The 20,315-nt window shown below is 51.0% G+C and overlaps 1 protein-coding gene across 1 annotated transcript in view; it reads right to left on the bottom strand.

Moving 5' to 3' along the window:
- Positions 1-20,315, bottom strand: part of Zbtb7c (zinc finger and BTB domain containing 7C) — a 324,784-nt gene that overhangs the window by 127,404 nt on the left and 177,065 nt on the right. The window contains exon 3 of the mRNA XM_032885653.1: positions 8,886-8,947. The gene's annotated coding sequence lies outside the window, so the exon portion shown is untranslated. The remainder of the gene's footprint in view (positions 1-8,885; positions 8,948-20,315) is intronic.

The raw sequence follows: 20,315 nt of genomic DNA on the forward strand, positions 1-20,315 counted from the left end.
ATGGCCTGGCCCAATGGATAATGCAGACCACCAGGTTGTCAATCACTGGTAATTCCCAGCTTTCTGGATAAACAGGCCTTTCCCTTTGAGAGAACACTCCTGAGTGCTTAATATCCCTGGCTTCCCTGGAGAGCTATGGGTGCAAAAGCCTTCATGTTCCCAACCCCTGCTCATGGCAGGATGCTGGGCGAAGCAACATTCCACGGGCGACGGCGTGTAAGGCCCCAGTCATTAAATCTGAAGCAGTGTAAACGCTGAAAGAATTGAGAACAGAAATGATAAACCCATTGGAAAACGGGGGTTCGTGAGGCATACAGCTGATAAAAAGATAAATAATTCCGGACTGACAGTAGATCTGGAGGCAGGGTGAGGTTAGATAAGACATCATTTTGCAACCATCATGCTCAGGACTGGATGAGGAGAGAGCTATGAAGGACGGTGCTCCTCAGGAAGGTGTCTAAGCTAACCCTGAAGACACTCCCCACAGACTGCTGCCTCGTTCTACCAGAACGAGAAGTGGGAGAAAGCAAGAGATACGTCACCGAGGAACCGGACGATAGCTAGACCAGAAATCAAAAGCAACCTCAGCTGGGAAGAGGGCCAACAAGACCCTCTGTGTGTGATTCTCCAAGAGGGATGGACCAAGAGGGCCCCTGCTGAGAGGCAGTGTCAAGAGGATTGAGAGTTCAAGGCCAGCCTGAGCTATACAGAAAGAAACTATCTCAAAACAAACACACAAAACGAAATCACCCCCAAAGCTGTGTGCTATGCAGGACTCTGACCCAAAGCACAACCTGGATCTGATCACAAAGGAACATTAGATTAAATGTGGGGGGGATTTCATCTATTAAAAATGAGGGCATCATATTTAAAGATGTCAATGTCATGAAAACAGAGGCTGAGGAGGTGTTTTAGCTTAAAGGAGACTAAGGGCAACACCGCCCTCCGAGAAATGCAGCAGCAGTGGCGAAGTTATCTGACGACAGTGAGGTGAGTGGTGGATTGGACAAGCGTGCAAGTGCATTAACATCGGCTGTGGTTATGCTAGGGGATTGGCCTTCCATTGCAATCGTGCGCTGGACTGAGTAGGGATATGAAGGGCCACAGTGAGTCCTGCATGTCCTCCCGTGGTCTAGAAACTGTTCATGCTCGCACGGCCAAGTATGTGCAAATGTGAACGGTAGGTGGAACACAGACAACACAGTAAACGTCTGAGATGTAAGGAAACAAGGGGGTTATTTTTTATTTTTGCCCACTCTTCTGTAAATTGAAATTATTTCTAAGTTTAAAAAAATGTAAATGTATGCCTCAAGTCTAGTAAAGCAGTCCCTTATCTAGGTGTAGGCTGACCTCTGCTAGAGGACAGTTCTAGAGTCAAGCTAGTCAGATTGGACATGTGGCCTTGGAGGAATGGTCACTCTTGGGGTCTCTGCCCTTCTTCTGTGGGGCTGATACCCACTTATGGGCACTTGGGCAATTGAAAAACCACCATTCCTGCAAGTGCTGAGCCCAGCCCAGGCCAGGCCAGAGGAAGGCTGGCCCCACTGCCATGTTTCATTTGGCTGCGCAGATATTTATCAGTCCTGACTGAGCATTGCCTATCTTTCCCAGAAAGAAGCTGCTGGGACCCCCAGAACAAGGACCTGCTCAGGGCTGGCCTTTGGCTGGCTTCCACCTGGCAAAGTTCCATTGTAGAGCTGTGGGCCTCTGCCGAGTCTTGGGAACTCAGGGCCCTGCACTCTGCCCTTGACCTATACCAGTTCCCACTGGCAACATGCCTTTCTTGGGGTTTGACATGCTCCCAGGCTGTCCTGAACTCTGCGGCCCCTGCTAGGGTATTCCAGTCCTCACTATGGGTTCCTCATGGAAGGATCCAATGAGGCATTCCAGCTTGGGTTCATGCTCACTCTACTTCTCCTCTCCCAAAATCCTTTGCACTGGCACCGCTGCTCCCAAGTTCCTGCCAAAAAGAAGTGAGAGGTATGGTCTTGGGCAAGCAGGTTTGCTCACTTTCCTGCTTCTCTTTTGGGGCCTGAAATTTTCCTGTAGGCCAGGCACACCCTGAAGAGGCCTCTGGGTATAGTGTCTTCCTTGGCTTGTCACTTTGGGTCAGGCTGTCTTCCATTTGTCCTCTGATCTTGCTTGTCATCCTCCTCAAGTAGATACTTTGCCCCCAAAGCTGTAACGCAGTCATGGGCTTCCTGTCTGACAATGAGGAAGAAAGGAGTGGGGAATGGAGGGTAGAGGTCAGGATGCTTAAAGCCTTGTCTCCCTTTCCTCAGACTGGGTGTGTCTTTGGGTCAGACACCACAGCCCAGGAGAGGAGGCCCCTCCTCATACCCTCCCTCCCTCTCCTGGCAGTAGGTCTCTCCCTGCTCACCTCTTCTATCCCAGGAGAGACAGTATCCCATGTTAACAGTCTTGGTGTGGGCAGTGGGTCTCATGAATCCCTCCACACCTTTCCCTGCTCTCTGGCCTCAACTCCTTTCACAGGGCTGACTCTGAGAACGCCACCGGTTTCCCGATGCCCCAGCACAGGCACGCACCCGTGGATGTGGGGCTCCTCCTTCAAGAATGTGTGGGTATCTGTGCAGCAGCCTGGGTGGGGGGATCCACCTGGAAGACGGGTGTGTGCTGCCCGACAGCTGCCAGGGCTGCCACTCCAGGCCTCCCTCGGAGGAGCGCTGCTTTCCAACCTCATCTTTCCGTGACTTGCATGTTCGCCAGGAAGCCACACAGGGAATGAGAAGAGAGCGAAGTTGGGAGAGGGATACCTTTCTTCTGGGCTAAACCCTTTGTTGGGAATGCTTTAGGAACCTGACTGGAGCAGGGGGGCATGTGGCTGAACATGTTCTTCAAAATTGGTTTTGAGAGACACTTGGGGCTTCTTATTATTCATTCTATTAAAATCAGGATATTAGCTAATGCCTGTCGTGTCCTTAGAGCAGGCCTGGCAACTTCTCTGATGCATTGTCTGCTTGAAAGTGAAGGAGAAGGCCTTTGATGCAATCCCTCTGTCAAGTCCGCTCTGTCTCCTGCCCTGTGGCAGGGACACTGTCAGCTCCAGGACAAAGCGGTGGAGCTAACAGCCTGCCCCCACCCCCGTGCCAGGTCTCACCAGTGGCCTCTACCTTGCTGCACTCAAGGGAGCGGACAGGCAAGCCCTTCCAGTCCCGGGAGGGTGAACCCCCTATCTGAGGCCCAGCAGTGATTTGGGGATAAGTAGATGGATGTAGACCAGAAACCTTGCTTAGCAATCAGAACCGCCGAGCAGCGTTCTGGTTCTCTTTTGCAGCCCCATCTCTGGAAGGAACAGTGGAACACAAATAAATTCCAGTCCAGTGGGAAAGATTCAGTGCCTGGCATCTGGAGTCCTGGCATCCCCAGGTGACAGGATGACTGTGAGGCCTTGGCCAGTGAAGTGCTTCGCTGGTCCTGTGGAGGGACTAGTGGCGTCTTGCTGAGGGGAGCTCCTCCTATGAGCGTGGCTGAGCAGGGCTTGTGACAGGGGACCCTGGGTCGCAGACTAGGCACATGCACGGCAGGGGATTTCACAATGAATTGAAGAGAAAGAGTTCTCAAGGGGCTGCCCATGGTTGGTGGAGGAGGGATTCCCAGGGTCAGGCTGGCAGATCCAGGATTGCTTCTCAGGGGAAGTGGGACGGACAGGTGGGCACCCGTCACAAAGGCACGGGGAGAACTGACAGGGCAGAGATCAGGGTGGCAGGAGCAGAGTGAGTGAGCATCAGGGAGAGGTCAGAGGTCAGGCCGGAAGGACCCAGACTACAAGCCAGGGTTGTTCTCCCTTTGTCTCCCTGGGCAACCTCAAGTTCACTATTAATCTCCCAAGACCAGTCTTGTTGATCAATGTTGATTTCTCCCGCACACCTGTTCCTGTTTCAGATGAAAACGGATTATGAAATCATTCCATTCGGCTGGTGATTACCATGGTAATCAGGCACGCTCGCTGACAGACCAGCGCCTCTCCTGAAGACAAGATTCTGCTGATAGTAGCTTTCATGTCACTTACACCTGGCTGGGGAGGGAGGGGCATGAAGGGTCACTGGAGGAAGCTGGAGGATGGCGTCCTTCTCCAGGAGGCCCAGGCAGGTCGCACAGCCCCAAGGGCCTTGGGGTGGGTGGGAAGGCATCTGTGCAAGGAGATGGGGGTTGGGTCAGATGGTGGACAGGCCAGTGGTTGGCCAACCGCTTTATACACAGCTGAGGAGAGCCTGAAAAGGCTCAACCTAAAGGCTGCCTCTAAGCTGCCCGCACCCGCAGTCAGGCATCTTGTCTACGCATCCCTCAACCTCCCACCCATGGCAGACTCTACCTCTGGGGCCTCCTGGAGCACCACACATGCAGGACCTGTTATTACTGCTGCTCTGTGATAGGACTGAGGTGTAGAGTTTGATAAGAGCCGGAGTGATTTCACATTGTTTCGTCCTGATGGTTTAAGTCTTAAAAGGCTTCGAGCAGACAACTCAGCTTCATTCAGATCCCAGTTCCCTCACCTGGGGCAAGATATGTAGCCTTTCTGGGCCCCTGCCATTAAAGACAGGCACTCAGCAACTGCTCACAGACAGAGCTGTTGTGCAGGTCGAGTGTGGAAACCGTTAAAACAGAACTGGTACACAGGAAGCCCCTGAAAGTCAGATGCTGGTGTCCTGAAGTCACTTCTATATTGTCCTAGGGGAGGGTGCTGAGGCAAAGCTGTGTGGCCAACTGGTCCAGATAGGCTGGCCTTATCTTCTGATGTCAAGTAGCTTCTGGTGATGCAAGAGTGTATGGGCTGGGGGCGCTGGAGAGATGGCTCAGGGGTTAAGAGCACTGACTGCTCTTCCAGAGGTCCTGAGTTCAATTCCAGGAACCACAATTATCTGTAATGGGATCCAATGCCCTCTTCTGGTGTGTCTGAAGACAGCTACAGTGTGCTCATATTCATTAAATAAATAAATATTTTTAAAAAAAGTGTATGGGCTGAATGGTGTGAGAAACGCATCCTCGATAGCATCCACATTTGACTCCTACAGGGCTGGCCCTGGGACTGGCAAAGCCTTCAGTTTGTGGAGCAGAAAGGTAGAAAGCAGCAGCCAGGAGCATGAGCCATATCTAAACACTGCCGTGCCTCTTTCTCCTGACGTCCTCCTTGGTGCTCCCCTCCTCTGGACCAGGAGAAGCCTGAAGTCCAAGCGATCAGAGATGACCTGTGGGGGATGAGATTGGCACTCTCCTCAGGATGCCTGTCAGTGTGCTGCCTACGACTGAGCCATTTACCAGCCTAAGCGAGGCCTAATCCACCTTCTCAGGTTGCCATCCTTTACCCAAGCTGCAGCTCTTGAAGCTTAGTGTAGGGCAACAGGGCTCTGGCGTGCTCCCACTCTGAAAGCATAAGAATGTCCCCCTTGCTGGCTGGCTCTCCCAGTGCTGTCTGAGGGGCACAACCACTGCAGGACATTGCTCAGGCTGTCCTAGGCTCCACGCCACTTCTCTGTTCCCTATAATGATATCTGCCATTAATGGCATTGTCTCTCAGTGCCACAGACACCGAGCATGCAAAGCAGGTCAAGAGCCACCGTGGGCTCTATACGGCAGAACCCACCAGCCCGAGGCAGTGACAGGCCATTACTCTGTGTCCTGCAAGCTGCAGCGATAAGGAAACTCCACCAATTTGATCCTTTATCTTGTCGCAGGTTGAGGGAAGATATTATTTCAATCTAGATAATGATTCAATTTCTCGGACGGAAATGAGATTTTTTTTTCAAGTCTTCAAGGGGGTGCCACCAAAACCCCTCTTGGGGCTGGAGCAGGTCATGCTCAAGTTAGAGGATTTCTTGTAATTTAGAAAATATACTGGGTGGGGAGATTGGAGGGCAGGAAGTCTGATGAGAGCAAGAGAGAAACATACAGGCTGGGCCAATAAGACTACAAAGTAACCGCTCTTTGGATACTTATAAGCACTGCCCCAAACCCCTAAGACCTAATTCAGAAGATAGGCATGCAGAGTGAGCCGACACCTGAGATCCACGAGGTACAGAACAAAGATACACAAACTAGCCCCACTGTCAAAGGGCCATCCAGGTCTTCCCTATTAGCTTGCCCCATGAGGGAGACCTCCTGGGCCATTTTGCTGACAGATGGCCTCAAAACCATTACACTGCTTCCTACCACAGCGAAGGAGAGGAGCCCGCCCCGTCCCTGACCAACTGTGCCTCCAAACAGAAGTGAGATCACCACATCCAGGGAAGTCACAAGGTGCTGACAACACAGATCATCTCTGTGCACTCCGGAAACATCAGGAAGCCATTAAAGAAGATGCAAGTGACGTCGGATAACACACGCGCCAATACCTCAATGGTCTGCCCTAAATAATGAGTTTAGAAAAAATGCTACATTATCTTAAAGGCCTGGGTGTCCCAAGAGCTGTAGTACAGTTTTGTCAAACTGCTTGACAGTTTGGAAATCTACCATGGGTGTGCATTTGGGCCACCCCACAGAGGGATGTTTCCTTTCCAAAGAGAAGCACTGACTCCAAGTCACGAGAAGGTGGTATCTTTTGATACGGCGTTTGAGTAACCACACTTGGGCATCTACATGGTGCTGTTGTTGGTGTGAAAAGCAACACACAATCGTGGGGACATTGGGCATCTCTAGGAGAATAGAGGCTTAGGGCTAGGGATCAGGAGGGAACTTTTGACCCGAGACCTTCTAGCACTTTCCAATTAAGCACCACGAGGCTACCGCCAATCACGAGTGAAAATGCAGTAGATGAAAGCTTACATTTTCAGGACAGATAGGCATCCCAGTTGGAGGCGGCTACATCAGCATCGATGTTTGAACTCTGACCCTATCTCCAGCCTAAGCTTTGAAGAGGCAAAGGTAGCTGCATTCAAGATGACTGACAGGTCAAGTGGCTGTGACACGCAGCTGTCTTTACAACAGAGATGATGATTAGGTATGAAAGTCTATGCAGTGGGTGCCAGGCCCCGGGCCTCTTCACCGTCCCAGCTGCTGTGTGTACAGCATGTGGCTTTTGCCGGGGACAGTCTCTGGAGTCCCGGTTCTAGACTCAGGTGCATCACGGAAGTGGCAATACTCTAGAAGTGGCAGAGGAAGAGTAATGGGGAAAATAAGTCCCGAGCCTTGTCTCTGACCCATGCATCATTGCAGTGCTGTATGTGGAACCGGGGAGACTCGCTTTAGCATCTGTTCCTGCTGCTACCATGGCTCCCGTGTCACATGCACTGTGTCACATGTCTCAGGCTCTGCTCTCAGGACACTCCAACAGGTCCTTCCCCCACATCTGAACTCTCTCTTGCTGACAGAGTAGCCCCTAGTGTTAAATGTGCATATGAACGGTCGTCTGTTTCAGGGAAAGGAGCACAGCCACCATCCTTCTTTGTCAGAAACTATTTATCTATTATTGCATTGCCTATGAAATCCAGAGACACAACACACTAGCCTCAGAACCAGAATCCAGACAATGGGACCTGGGGACCATGTGATCATCATTACTCTCTTTCTCCAACAGGGTTGCAGGCAGTCTCAGCATGGCCTGCTGGGACTCCTAAGCAGAGGGAGACCCAGTCTTCTGCAGCAAAGGGTTGGAGAGAACATCTTAGAAGCGCCAATACTGGCTCGGGGAACCTGAGCAGACATTTTAGTCAGTCTAAACTCAGTTTCTCTAGTTCTGGGAAAGGAAGACCTGGTAACTTTGTGAACTCTCATGAGGCAAGACTGCCAACTGTGTAGAAACAGCTAACGCTATGTAATACTGCTTATTAGTATTGGAATTTCAAAATAGCCAGCCCCTCCCACTAGCTTGCATTCGATAAATGCATGGATTTCAGTTGTCCCTACACCTGGGCAGCAGTGACTGTTCAGGAGAACAAGCAGGATCTTGGTGACAGTCCACTTAAGCTCAGTGTGTCCCCAGTGCCGACTTCATGGGTGTTAGTGGTCTTTAGTTGCTGCTGTCTGTGGAAGGCTCAGTGTGTGTTTGAGGGACACGTTCTGAGACCCAAGGAAGATCCCAAACATGGGTTCCCTGTGTCTATCTAGTGTGTATATGTACTGAGCTCATGGTCAACCTCACAGTCCTCTGCACGATGGAATAGCGGACAAACTGGACAGAATTTACTTTTATTTAGACAGGTGAGGGAACCTTTACAACATGCTCCCTCTTTGATTCTAGATCCTTCATTGAGCCACTCTGGGCCCTCAGCACCTTGCCTGACCTCACCGACCTCTCTACCACCCATCAGACCCGTGCCTGTCCCCTTCACAAAGGCCTTAGTGTGTTCCCAGGCAAGGCCTCTGCTCTACTCTGCCGCCACCCCTGTGGCCCAGATCAAGCCTGTCCCTCAACATAGGGTACTTCCCTGGCTACTCCCACCACTGGGAGTGGGAACCAGAGCAGGTCCATGTGCCTTCCAGAAGGTTCTTTGTCTCATACACCTCTTCCCACACCGACAGGAATAGTTTGACTCACTGCTGTGGGACGAGCACAACATCCTGTGGTGTGTGAGACAACTTTCCTGATAGAGACAACCAAACAGCAAACTTAGAACATCATAGACCCAGCCTCTCAGGGTCTCCAGGGTAGTCGTTTACTGTCCACTTACAGATCCACAGCCAAGGAGTTCTGTCTGGGACGCACCTAGGGGTGTCCTCCAGTTAGAGGGCAGGGCAGGGTTCAGGGCATCCTCCTTCAACTTGATGTCTTACGTGCTTAAGGACCCACTCTGTCCAGTGACAGAGACCTTCCCGAAGACTCCAAAGCCAGCTCCACACAGTCACAGAGTTTCTGCCCTTAGCAGGAAAACGGCCCATTTCCCAGAAGCATCGTTAAACCACGGAACTCAACAAGCAAAATTCATACTCACAAGCACCGACTCCTTGGGCTTCGATTTTAGGCCACCAGTCTTTCTGCAAACCTGCTCATTTCCTGCAAAGAGAGGGACAGGCAGAGAGAAGCGCATTAGCATCTGCTCTGGAGATCCTTCGAGCTTTCCTGGCTGGCCTCGGGCTCCACACCTTCTCAGCACGCACGTTTCTTCCTGCAGCGCTCCCCTCCCCCCTTCCTGGGAACACCATGTTCTGTTAGGTGGGCGCCTCCACCCCTGCAGGCCTGTGAGCTCTGCCCACGCCGCCTCCTCCCGCTCCCGGCACCCTGCCAGTCTCAGATTGACCACTGCCTCCAATTCCCTGAAGGCACTGGGCTTCTTCCCACTCCCGAGCCAGCGAGGCCTCCACTTCTGTAGCATGGGGTTGCCTAGCAACGGTGCGCGCGGGCTCAGAAGGCCCTCCTAAATTGGACCTCACAGCACAGGGCATCTCCTTGTACAGCTGCCTGCATCTTAACAATCCGCCTCTGAATAATAACACAATGGTAATTGCATTCACGGACCCCAAACTACATTTAAATAATGTTCAAGAGCTGACACAAACCAACAAAGGCCAGAAAATGCATCGGGGAGGTTGACTGCGAGGCCACGCAGGGACCTCCGCTGTGGGAGGGAGTTGACACCAAAGACTTGAGTTAATGACAATGTCGCCCCGAACTGTGAATTCTCCTGCTTCTGCCTGAGCATGTCACCGCTGTAATGCGTTGTAATGTAAGTTTGAGCAATTAATAGGAGGAGGTAGGGATCCCTCAAGACAGGGTGCCCTCTAGTTCTGCTGACTTGTACCTCAAATTTGGGTGAACAGGAGAGGGAAGGTTTCACAGGAAAGAAAGCTTGAAAGTAAAATTCTTTGGCTTTCCCAAATGTGGTTAAATACCTACCTACCTACCTACCTTCCTTCTTTCCTTCCTTCCTTCCTTCCTTCCTTCCTTTCTTCCTTCCTTCCTTCTTTCTTTAACAAAGTCTCCTAGCCCCGTTTAGCCTGGAACTCACTATGCAGACTGGGCTGACCTCAAACCCATCGAAGCACCTCCTGCCTCTGCCCTTGACCACACCACGCCATGCTTTAGAAGGAAAGGGAAGCACGTGGTAAACCGGAGCAGGAGACACACACCACAGAACGGATGTATTTCAGGAGGAAAAGTGAAGGCCTTTACAAAGTCCCAGCAGCAGGGCAGGCTGGCCAGGTCAATGCCCCACAAGACATTCCTATCCGTGCAGCCATGTTCACAGCAGACTCATTCCCAAGAGGCAAAGTCGGAGAGGCAGCCCAAGTCTCTAACCGTCACGGAGGTTCAGGCACACGATGGAATATCATTCGCTCTTCAGAAAGAAGGGAATTCTGATGTGTCTATACTGGGTATGACCCTCAAGGCCACATTAAGTAAAAGGAGTCAGTCACAGGAAGACCACTTCTGCATTTTCCCCCTTACTTGAGAAGTCCGGGGTAGTTATATCTGTAGAGACCGAAAGCACAGGGTAGGAGCTGGGTGTGGGCATGAGGTGGGGGGGGGGGGGGGGGGGTGGGGGTGGGGGTGGGGGTATGGGTGTGGGTGTTGGTGTCTTATGAGCACAGAGAAGAGGAGAGAGCTGTGAAATGAGTGCTGGGTGTGACTACAGAGCACTATGATAAACTTAATGCCATAGAACTGTACAATGAAAAGTTAAATTTTACACACACACACACACACACACACACACATATATATATACATATATATATCTTTGGTTTTTAAAAATCCATTTGTAATACTGGTGTAAGGTCACTAGGCTCTTCAAGACTGGAGTCTATTTTGGAAATCAGAGTGGCCCACGTCACTCTCAAGCTTGAACAGGGTAGAAGTCACCAGGACTGAAGCCACACGGCTCAGGGCAGCTGACAAGCCTGGGCCGGTGCCATCTGGCTGCACACAGGGCCTACACGCTGAGAGGCAAGGTTCTTCTACACATCTGCTCACAGCATCTGCCTTCCTCTGGGGACAGCGCCATCTCCTCCCTGTCTTCCACCTGCTCCCACCTGTCACACAGGCTCCAGGGCACCTCCCCTGTGCCCTGCCCCTCTGTGCCTTAGCTGTCTCTTCTGGGCTCCCATCAAATCCCACATCCTCAGGAGCCTTCCGGATTCCAGACCTCTTCCAAAATTGCCCTTTGAAAATACCGTAGCTAGCCATTGTTGACCGGATTAGCCTTGCTTTGCATTCTGCTCTGAGTGTGGTGTCCCTTCCAGTGTAGCTCCAGACAAAGGACAAGAACCTGTGCTTGCCTCAGCTCCACACATCGCATTCCAAGAGCTATTGGGGTCCTCTGCTTCCTTTTCAGGGGATACCTGGTATGAAGCAGGTCTGGGGGCTGTGCTGTGGAACCCTGGACTTGGGGCTTCAGGTAGAGCCTGCCAGCGACTGCTCGCAGTTGGGGGTTTACAGGCCTGATTAATTTGGAAGGGTCATTACAGGTAATGGCTTCTGCGAGCGAGAGTGAATAAACAGCATAGGTGATTTTTTTTTTCCCTCAGTGTCCTAGATTTCTTTTTCTTGGAATGTGCTTTAAGTCTTGGAAAGGAAGTATTACAAGGAAAAGGAAGAAATGATGGTGAGGAGGAGAAGGGAAAAGAGGAGGAGGAGGAGGAGATTATAAACCTGACACATGGGAGGAGCCCGACCGCTGCTTCGGTCTCCCTGTTGATAAAGGGGCCATGCTCTGGAAGGTCTTTCCAACCCAAACAGATAATATAATTATGACTGGAGATGAGGAGGAGGACGGTGGGTAGTAACCTTCTAAGTTCACACACTCCACTCCGCCTGGTGCTAGGTGCCACTATCTGGGGACAAGGTGCCAGCCATCCCCCTCCTTGGACAAGACAAGGCTTGCAGTCACTCTGCTCATTGTCTTCCCGGACACTGACCCTGGAGCTTTCAAACTTATGACCTGGCTTCCCTGACGCTCATCTGATCATTAAAGTCCTCCAGACTAATGACTTGTTTTCCTGAATCTCCAGGAATGGCTGGAAACAGGCCAAAGGGCATCGTCTAGGCTCCATCTCTCCAGACCTTGGCTCTGTGACCAGCGGCCCTGTCTGTCAAGGCTGGCTGCTGCGGGACAGATGCCCCCCGGCTCTCCCAGACAGTCTAGATTAAATGGAAGCGCTGTTCACAGAACAGAGAGCTCTGGCTCCAGACTGCCATCCCAGGGAGAGACAGTCTGGGCTGATGACTGTGGTGTTCTCTCGTGGCTCTGTTTCCTGGTCATTGTATCGCTTTCCCTCTGCCTCGGTATAGACAGGCAAGGGAAGGCAGGAAGCAAGCACGCAGGTCCCTGCTTCTGGGACATGTGTGGCATTCGGTGGCAAGGAGATGGATTGTAAATTAAAAGTGATGAATAATGGCAATCACACTAATGTCAACGATTTCCCTTAACTAACGTGTGGACAATGCTTTGTGGTTTAGTCCGCTCCTGCATGCCTGCCTGACAGATGGGACAGCGTCAGCCCAACGTCTGCTAGGGTTGTAGCCATGAGAAGCAGGTTCTAGCCACACTCTTCTCAGGAAGCTTCCAGACAGGGAAGGAATTAAGTTCTGAACCACTTGCTTGAAACCTTCTAGATAACGAGTGTCCTGTCCTCTGCTTGCTTGATCAACCCTTTCCAGTTACTCCTGCATGGTCCTGGAGTGAGAAGTCTAGCCCACATAATGTCATCCTGAGGGATAAACCCCTGGGCAGCATGGCATGGGGACAGAGGGCCTAGGAAGAGACAGATGTGTCTGTCCATCCTGGTACAGCACACCGAGGGGACACGGCCTAGGCCCCCACCCATTAGCATGTCATGAGAAACCTGTGCTGAGGCTTGGGGATAGCAGGTGCAAATTTGACATCTCCTGTATCCTTAAGGAACTAGCAGAATGCAGTCAGTATTCAACACAAAATTGGTATTGTTTTTGGAGTCACTATTGGATTGTTTCAGAGGAGAAAATCCATACTGAGAGGCTCTCTGCAAATCCTCACTCAGCTCCCGGAAGCACCTCAGCACCGGGAGGGCAGGTGCTCCAAGCGAGAGTTCTATTCATAAGCTCACAGGTACACACGTGGGTGGCGAGTTCAAATGCAAGCCACGTCCTGCTGATTTCACCCTCTGGTGCTCAGCATCAGCAGACAGGCAACGGGGGACAAGGGCTCCTCGTTGTTGGAAGGTGCATAATACAGACACACACCCTTTAGAACCAAGCGCGGACTGGCAGAAGCCACCAGAAGTTCTCTCAAGGGACTGTCCCTGGGGCAGGGTCTGTAGCTCTAGAATGTGTGAAGTCTGGTGGCTTCAATTGGCCAGCCGGCACTGGCCATCTGCACGGCCGTGGGTGAGCGACTTAACCTCTCTGTGTATTAGATTTTCGTTGGCTACTCCCTGTAGAGGCAAGCCCAGCAGTTCCATTCTCAGGCACCCACCTGAGCAGGAAACGCGAGTCCTCCTGACGACCTGTGTGCTACTGCTTAAGCAGCTTCTCTACACTGAGGACATCAACGCATCCTTCAGTAAGCCGGTGGATAGATATGTACTAAGTCCAGACAGCAGGCTACTCATATTTGCTGATGAGAAATGAGCTGTCAGCTGTGAGAAAACAGGGAGCAAGCTGATGCGCATGGAGAGCTGAGTGGAGGAGGCTACATTCAAGGCAACTGTGTGGCATTCTCCAGAGGGAGCAACATGGAGATGGCCCAAAGGTCCGAGGTTACCAGGGATTGGGAGAGGGAGGAGGAACGTACAAGGGGGCAGAGAGTTCTCGGGACTGCAAGACCTTTTCTGTATGTTCCCATTTGTCAACTCGTTGATTATAACCCACTAAGGACCTCACTGAGAGCCTGTTAGCCCAGTGCACCGAGGTTTGAAAGCACTGGCATCTGTTCCCCCCATCTTGACAGCCTAGTCGTAGGGAGAAGTGAGGAGAGAGAGGCCTATGGGTCCCCTCTGGGCTTCCCCTCGATTTTTCGGTTAATGGGGTCTTGGTATAGCACAGCAAGTGGCTGCAGAGGGAGAGCCAGGGTCTGAGCCATCCATCCATCTGTGTGAGGCCAGCTTGTTCCTTCTGAATCAATGAAGGTAAAGGCTAGGTATGTGGAGAGGAAAGGGCTGAGCATAGCCCTCTCAGGAAACCAAATCCTCCTCCTGTTCCTGCTTTGGGGGACGATGGCTCCTCGGAAGTCTGAGTCTCGGTGACCTTGGCCTGCAATATTAAAATCGCCCTAGAAAGGGGCATCTAAGCCCAGAGCTAGACTGACCCTGGAGCCTCTCGTGTGAGAGTGGAGGCAAGGGGTGGGCAGCCTGTGGAAGGAACAAAGGCATAATCTATGGTCGGGGTGCCCCCTCCCTGGTCAGGCTGCCCTACCCTGCTTTCTGCTCAGTCTCTCTCTCTCTCTTACACACACACACACACACACACACACACACACACACACAGAGCATTTTTTTTTTCTGGCCTCAGAGGGGTGTGTTCCTGGGCTGGGTAAATCTGAATCCCATCCGATACAGCCTGGGGTTGCTGAGAGAAGGGGTAAGGCCATCAGACCCTCCCACAAGCCAGCAGCAAGCAAGGGATAGTTGGTGTTGACACTGAATGGCAGTTTAAGTTTGGAAAAGGAAAGGGTTCTCGTGATACAAAGGAAAGAAGTGGAGCGTGGTAATGCCTTGGTCTCCTAGACTAGCCCATCTCCCTGCCCTTCCAGGCAAGCCGTGGGGAGCACCGAGTCCTCAAACATCCCAGCAGGCTCTCTGTGCCTAAGTCTGGCTCTGCAGGGAATGGTGGCTATGACCATGACGGTGGGGTCCCCTGGTGGTGGTCTTAGCCAATGCCAGTTTCTGTGGCCTGTGGGACCACTGAAGCAGACATTAGGCTGAGGTGAGGTGATGGGGGTGGGTTGCTCTGCGCTCAGTCAGTGTAAGTCATGTTTGTGCTCTACTTTATCTGTGTCTCAAGCAGACTTGAGTCCTGTCACTCATTCCTCCCTCTCGACCTACCTTCCAGAAAGTTCTATTTCTACCTGATGTCCAGTGTGACTACTAGCCGTTCTTTTTTCTACCTGTGTCCCAACCGTTCTTTCTCTCAGAAGAAAAGCATCCTTTCAGGTGGAAGAGAAAGCTGTGTTCCCTGAACCCTGCACTTTAGGGCCTGGCACAGTAAAGACAAAGTGGGGGCACAGATGATCATGGGGGGCGGCGCAGCTTCTCCAGCTGAGGGGCTGAAGTGTTGCCGGGAGATGGCGGCTTTGAAGTGCCCACCTCTCTTGTCTCCTCAGAACTTAATCCTACCCAACATGCAGTGCAGCTCCAGAAGGGAACTGCATATGCATACAATAGGCTACTTCTTGGAGTGCAAGGGGACACTCCCATCCAAGGCAGCAGATAACTCCCACCAGAACCACTAAACTCTTGGGATTTGGGAAGGTTTTCAGGGACTGGAACAGCTGTGCTGTCCTCTGTACAGAAGATGACGTGTCATCAGAAACTATCCTGAGGTCACCAGAACTGTCACTGGCCCAGCCAAAGCAATTGCACGCCTCAGCATACCCCAAGGCTCTCCCTAATGCTACCTCCTGCAGGGAGCTTGCCTGCACACATTTCCAGAATGCTTGATGAGCTCACCCTGAATGGCGAGCTTGGGTTTCTCACACACGTGGCCATGTCTACAGCAGATCAAGAGGAAAAGTACTATCGTTTGTCGCTGACCTCTGGAATGCTTGTCCCTGCCTTCCCCACCCTGAGTTTTTGAGGCAACAGATGGACTGCAAACGGTGGGGAAGGATCCACAGTGTGGGCGAAGGAGAGATGCTAAGTGGAACTGCAGAGGCAGAAAGAGGCACAGTCAAGATCATGGGTCACGAGGTCTCAGGGGAGCAGAGGGCATGAGTGTGCAGAGGAAGCACAGGCTTTGTCTCCAAGCAGAGACAGAGCTGGGCAGCTATGACATCACCGTCCCACTGCTGCTACAGTCTGGGGAAGGATGGTGCAGGGCTAGCTTTTGATCCCAGAGAAACCACTAGCAGAGGCAGACGAACTGAGCGAGGCTGAAGCCATCTCGGTTTCTGCTTCCCTGTGTCTACTTCCAGTCTGGCCAGTACCAGAGAGCCTAGCTAAGTACACATGGATCCGAGATTTATTCATCCCAACCTGAGCCCAATGGAGTAAAAGATGGCCTCCCAGAGCAATGCCAGTGGCTGACTGGTACAGCTGGTTAGTCACCTGAAGCGTCTTAACACCTATCCCAACCAGGGTGCTACATAGCCAGTAACCAGCTCTCCAGGCTGGTGATGCCTCTTATCTCTGCCTCCTGAGTGGCATTATGTCTGTCGCCTTTTATGTGAAAGCGAGGCCCAGATGATATTGCTTGCAGTATGTTATTTTCCAGTGGATTGAAGTAGTCAATTAAGTATTCTTGCAAAGACCTCTGAGCCTACGCTGGAGTGTAGCTCAGCTGGCAGAATGCTTGCACAAGGGCGTGGGTTCGAACCTTCGCCTCCAGTAAACTGAGTGTGGTAGCTCATATCTGTAATCCCAGCACTTGGGAGTTACGAGGAAGATCAGAAGTTCAAAGTCATCCTCAGTTACAGAGGAAGTTTGAGGTTAGCCTGGGCTATATGTGGGCAAAAAAACTAAAACATGTCGGCTGAGGGCCTTTTTTTTTTAACCGTTCCCCAAGCTTTCATTGTTTTACCTCCTCCCAACTCAACAGTATGCATATTTTTAAATTACCAGCTTCTTTCATTCTTTTCAGAGCTTCCATTCAGTTTTCACAGAAGCAACTTTTTCTTTTCTTTTGCAGCGGGATTTAAGTGATTTGTATACTATTTAATTAAATTGCATAATTACAATAGCAAGTTTCACTGACATAAACAGGTTTGGGCGCTGAGCCAGCTGTCCCAGGGAAGCACTGGGCTCAGCTGCTGGGAGCAGATGTGGGGAAGTTTTGGATACCTGCCTGCTGATCCCAGCGCTCCTCCTGCTGAAGCTATCAGTCACAGGGAATGGAGGAGGCTGGTAGATCTGGCAAGGTGGTTCGTTGCAGCCAAGATGGAGGATAATTCTCCAGGGCTTAAAGTCCCATTGCTAAGCCTTCCTGATCTCCATCTGTACTTGCTGACACGGTACCCCCTCTCGGCATGCACTTTGCCCAGCTCTGCTAATAGCAGATGCATTCCCAGGAAGCTGTCTGCATGCGTCTTTCCAATGAACGCTACAGTTTCGGTGACAAATGACCACCTGATGCAGCCTTCCCTTGAACCAGTGGGTATCTCATCCAGAGGACTCGCCACTCATGTCCTTCCAGGAATATTCAGTAAGAAGTTGGAGTTGGGGGTGGGGTCAGGGGACATCATCCTTCAGTCTTACCATCTAGATTCCAGGTTATGCCCAGCATATGTATCTTCCAAGATGCCGCTGTGGGCTCCTCTGGGGTTCTCAATCTTCAAATTCCTAAATCCCTTCTTACTGTAGGATACTCTGCTTCCTAACCCCATCAGGGTCATCTTCATATGAGTGTCTTTCCTTACCACACAGGTCACACAACTAGCACAACTGCCATCTAGTCAGCCAACTGACCGGGCACTGTTGCCAGGCACCTGCGGCTCCCGGGAGAGGGAAATGCTCTCCGGGAGAACACATCCACACTGGATTTGCTGATTTAAGCTGCCCGCCATCCCTCTTCCTTTCCTCTTGGTAAAAGCACTGTAATTTCCTTCCAGGTTAATTTGTTACATGCCCTCAGAGCCAATGGGGGTAGGTCGTGGTTTAACTTAACTTGAGTCAATCGGTTTGTGTCAATTTTATCATGAGATCCAAAGACATGTTTTCTGGGGACTCCTGAAGAAGAAGCCATCACTGACAGTGTGGACAGGGCCCGCAAGGCCTGAAGCTACGGCAGCCTTTTTGTTATCAGAAGGGACCCATGGGGAAGGTCTGAGAGAACTACTGACAAAATAAATGAAGACTTCACTCTGCCTTCTCGTTTCTCACAACCTAAATCAATAAAATGCGCTCCCTTCATTTTAATTACATAGCGTTTAAATTTCCTACATATACATTATACATATCATACACATATACATAGACATACACATATATATGAATGCTTTGAAAAGTAATAAAGCAATTAAAGCTTGATAATGAAAATATGTAGTCATTACTCTAGTTCTCCCCACACTGAACCCCAATATTTGGAGGTGAACCTTCGTGTTTTTAAACTTCAACTCTTTTAGCTACTTCTTGTGCTCTATGCTGGTCCATTTCTACGTAACATGGCGCATTAGTCAGCTGGGGAGACTATAACAAAAATATCACAGACCAGTAGCTTGGACAACAAAAAATTGCCATTGCAGGGGATAAATCACAGTGGGGACATGGCACAGGTCACATGGCAGGCTCCATTTTGTCCACTCTCAGAGAGTATCCCTCAATACCCCACAGTGAAAGTGGGCATTCTCTCAATTTTATCTCTATCCCCACCTCCATCAAATAGTTCCCGTCCCTGTATCTTCCCACGTTTAATCACCCACTGATGTTCACGGCAGTATACCCACGCGGGTGATGCTTGTGGGTGAACTGCATGAAAATGTTTCCTTCCTTGCAAAACTTCTATATTTTCTCTAGCATTAAACATGGTCCTATAAGCACCTATTTCCACAGAAGCTGCCCCAGGGGCTGGTAAAATCCCCCTGGGATCAGTCAGCTCCCTGGGGATTTTCTGGAGTCCTCCAATCTAGAGTTTCCATCCTCCGCTCAGTCCTGACTGACTGCTGCCTTACCCCAGGCATCTTCACAGGGGAATCCTCTGAGCAGCAGTTTCTGGTCCTGCTCCCCCACGCAGCATAAAGAAAATGGCCACAGGAGCCACACTTCCCACAGCATACACTGCCGCCTTCCCACTCCCCTCTTGCTCATGAAGGCCCAAGTGGCTTTTCTAGAGCCCAGCTAATCCAGGCCCCTTCCTCATCCAGGGTGGCTGGTTCAGCCTGCTCTCATCTGCTAGGGGAAGGCCCTTTGGGTGTGAGACCTGCCATTTTCATGGGCTCTGGCATGAAGAGGTGAGTGTGTCTGATTACTACACTCCCATTCTTGTTTCCAGGTACTCATCTTCCTGAGGCAGCCTTAGGAAGGGGTGCTGGGGTACCACATTGAGGACCATATTGTCTGCAGTGACCTGCTTCTCCCACACTCTGCCTGGTCCAATTTGGAACAGGTAACTTGTCCAAGTGAACAGGTAACTTGGAGGCATTGCCCCCTTCACCTCTTCCCCCCAGGTCTTCTAGATTCCTCATGGCTTGTCTGCCCTACTCACTGTTTGCCCATGCAGTCTAGAAGCCAGTCCTGGGGACTCTTAAAAGTTCTCCAATATTTTCCTTTCCATGTGTGTCTTTCTTCCTCAGGGCATGGATCCCCCAGTTGGCCCTGCTGAGCTGACTTTTCCTTAGTTTTTCCCCTTCCAATCTCCACACGAATACCATCAACATTCTAACACAGTCCTTCAGTCCTAACACAGACTTTCCACTGCGTCTTTAATGTCTGCTGTTCTGTGTGTCCGTCTCTAACACCCTTCCATGGTCTTTTTACAACCTTTTATAGCCTCTGGTCTCTTCTTATGGCATTATCGTCTTCCCTTATCTCTGGGAAGAACCGATACAGTTAGGAAGTTTTCCTCTAGCGTGAGCTGTGGCCCAGCCTTAGACATGGCCCCAGACGTAGGGGTGGCTCTGGCCTTAGCCGTGGCTGCTTCCCTCTGCTCCTTCCTCATTCATTTGCTTCACCTCCTTCTCTGCTTTCCTTCTTTTCTTGTTTCCATAGTGACCGAGTGGTCCTTGTCCACCAAACATGCTTAGGGAAGAGACGCAGAGCCAGGTATGTAGCTCAGACCCGTAATCTCCACACTCAGAAACTGAGGCAAGAGGATTTCAAGTTCATGGACTATATTTTGGAAAAGTTGTCAAAAAGTTAAAAAAAAAAAAGAATTTTTAAAAAGGGGGAGGGGAGGGAGAAATAAAAGCCAAAGCCACAGATCGGTACCAGTAGCTGCCTCCCCACATTAAAGCCTTCAGGTAACTCTTGGTAAGGTCACATGACATGCTGCCCATTTCTGACTGGCCACCAAGTTCTTGACACAATTCCTCTTTGAAGTGCACAGGTCTCTGCTCTCCCCAGGACTCACACTGCCTCCTATGAATGAGACAGGACCTTCTGGTGATTCATCTCCAGCCCACGGCCATGTTTCTTCCTTATGTCCCCCCTACCCAGATTAACCAAGTACTCTTATCGAGGTGAGGACTCAGCCATAGCAAAGAAAGCTACCCTGGACCTGCAGTGTCTCCCAAGAAACCCTTAGACTGAGCAGGTTGGCACCAGCTGGCAAAAAAAGCTCTTATGAAGACACAGGAGCC

Source organism: Rattus rattus, chromosome 15 (genome assembly GCF_011064425.1).
Source record: "Rattus rattus isolate New Zealand chromosome 15, Rrattus_CSIRO_v1, whole genome shotgun sequence".
Taxonomy (NCBI): Eukaryota; Metazoa; Chordata; class Mammalia; order Rodentia; family Muridae; genus Rattus; species Rattus rattus.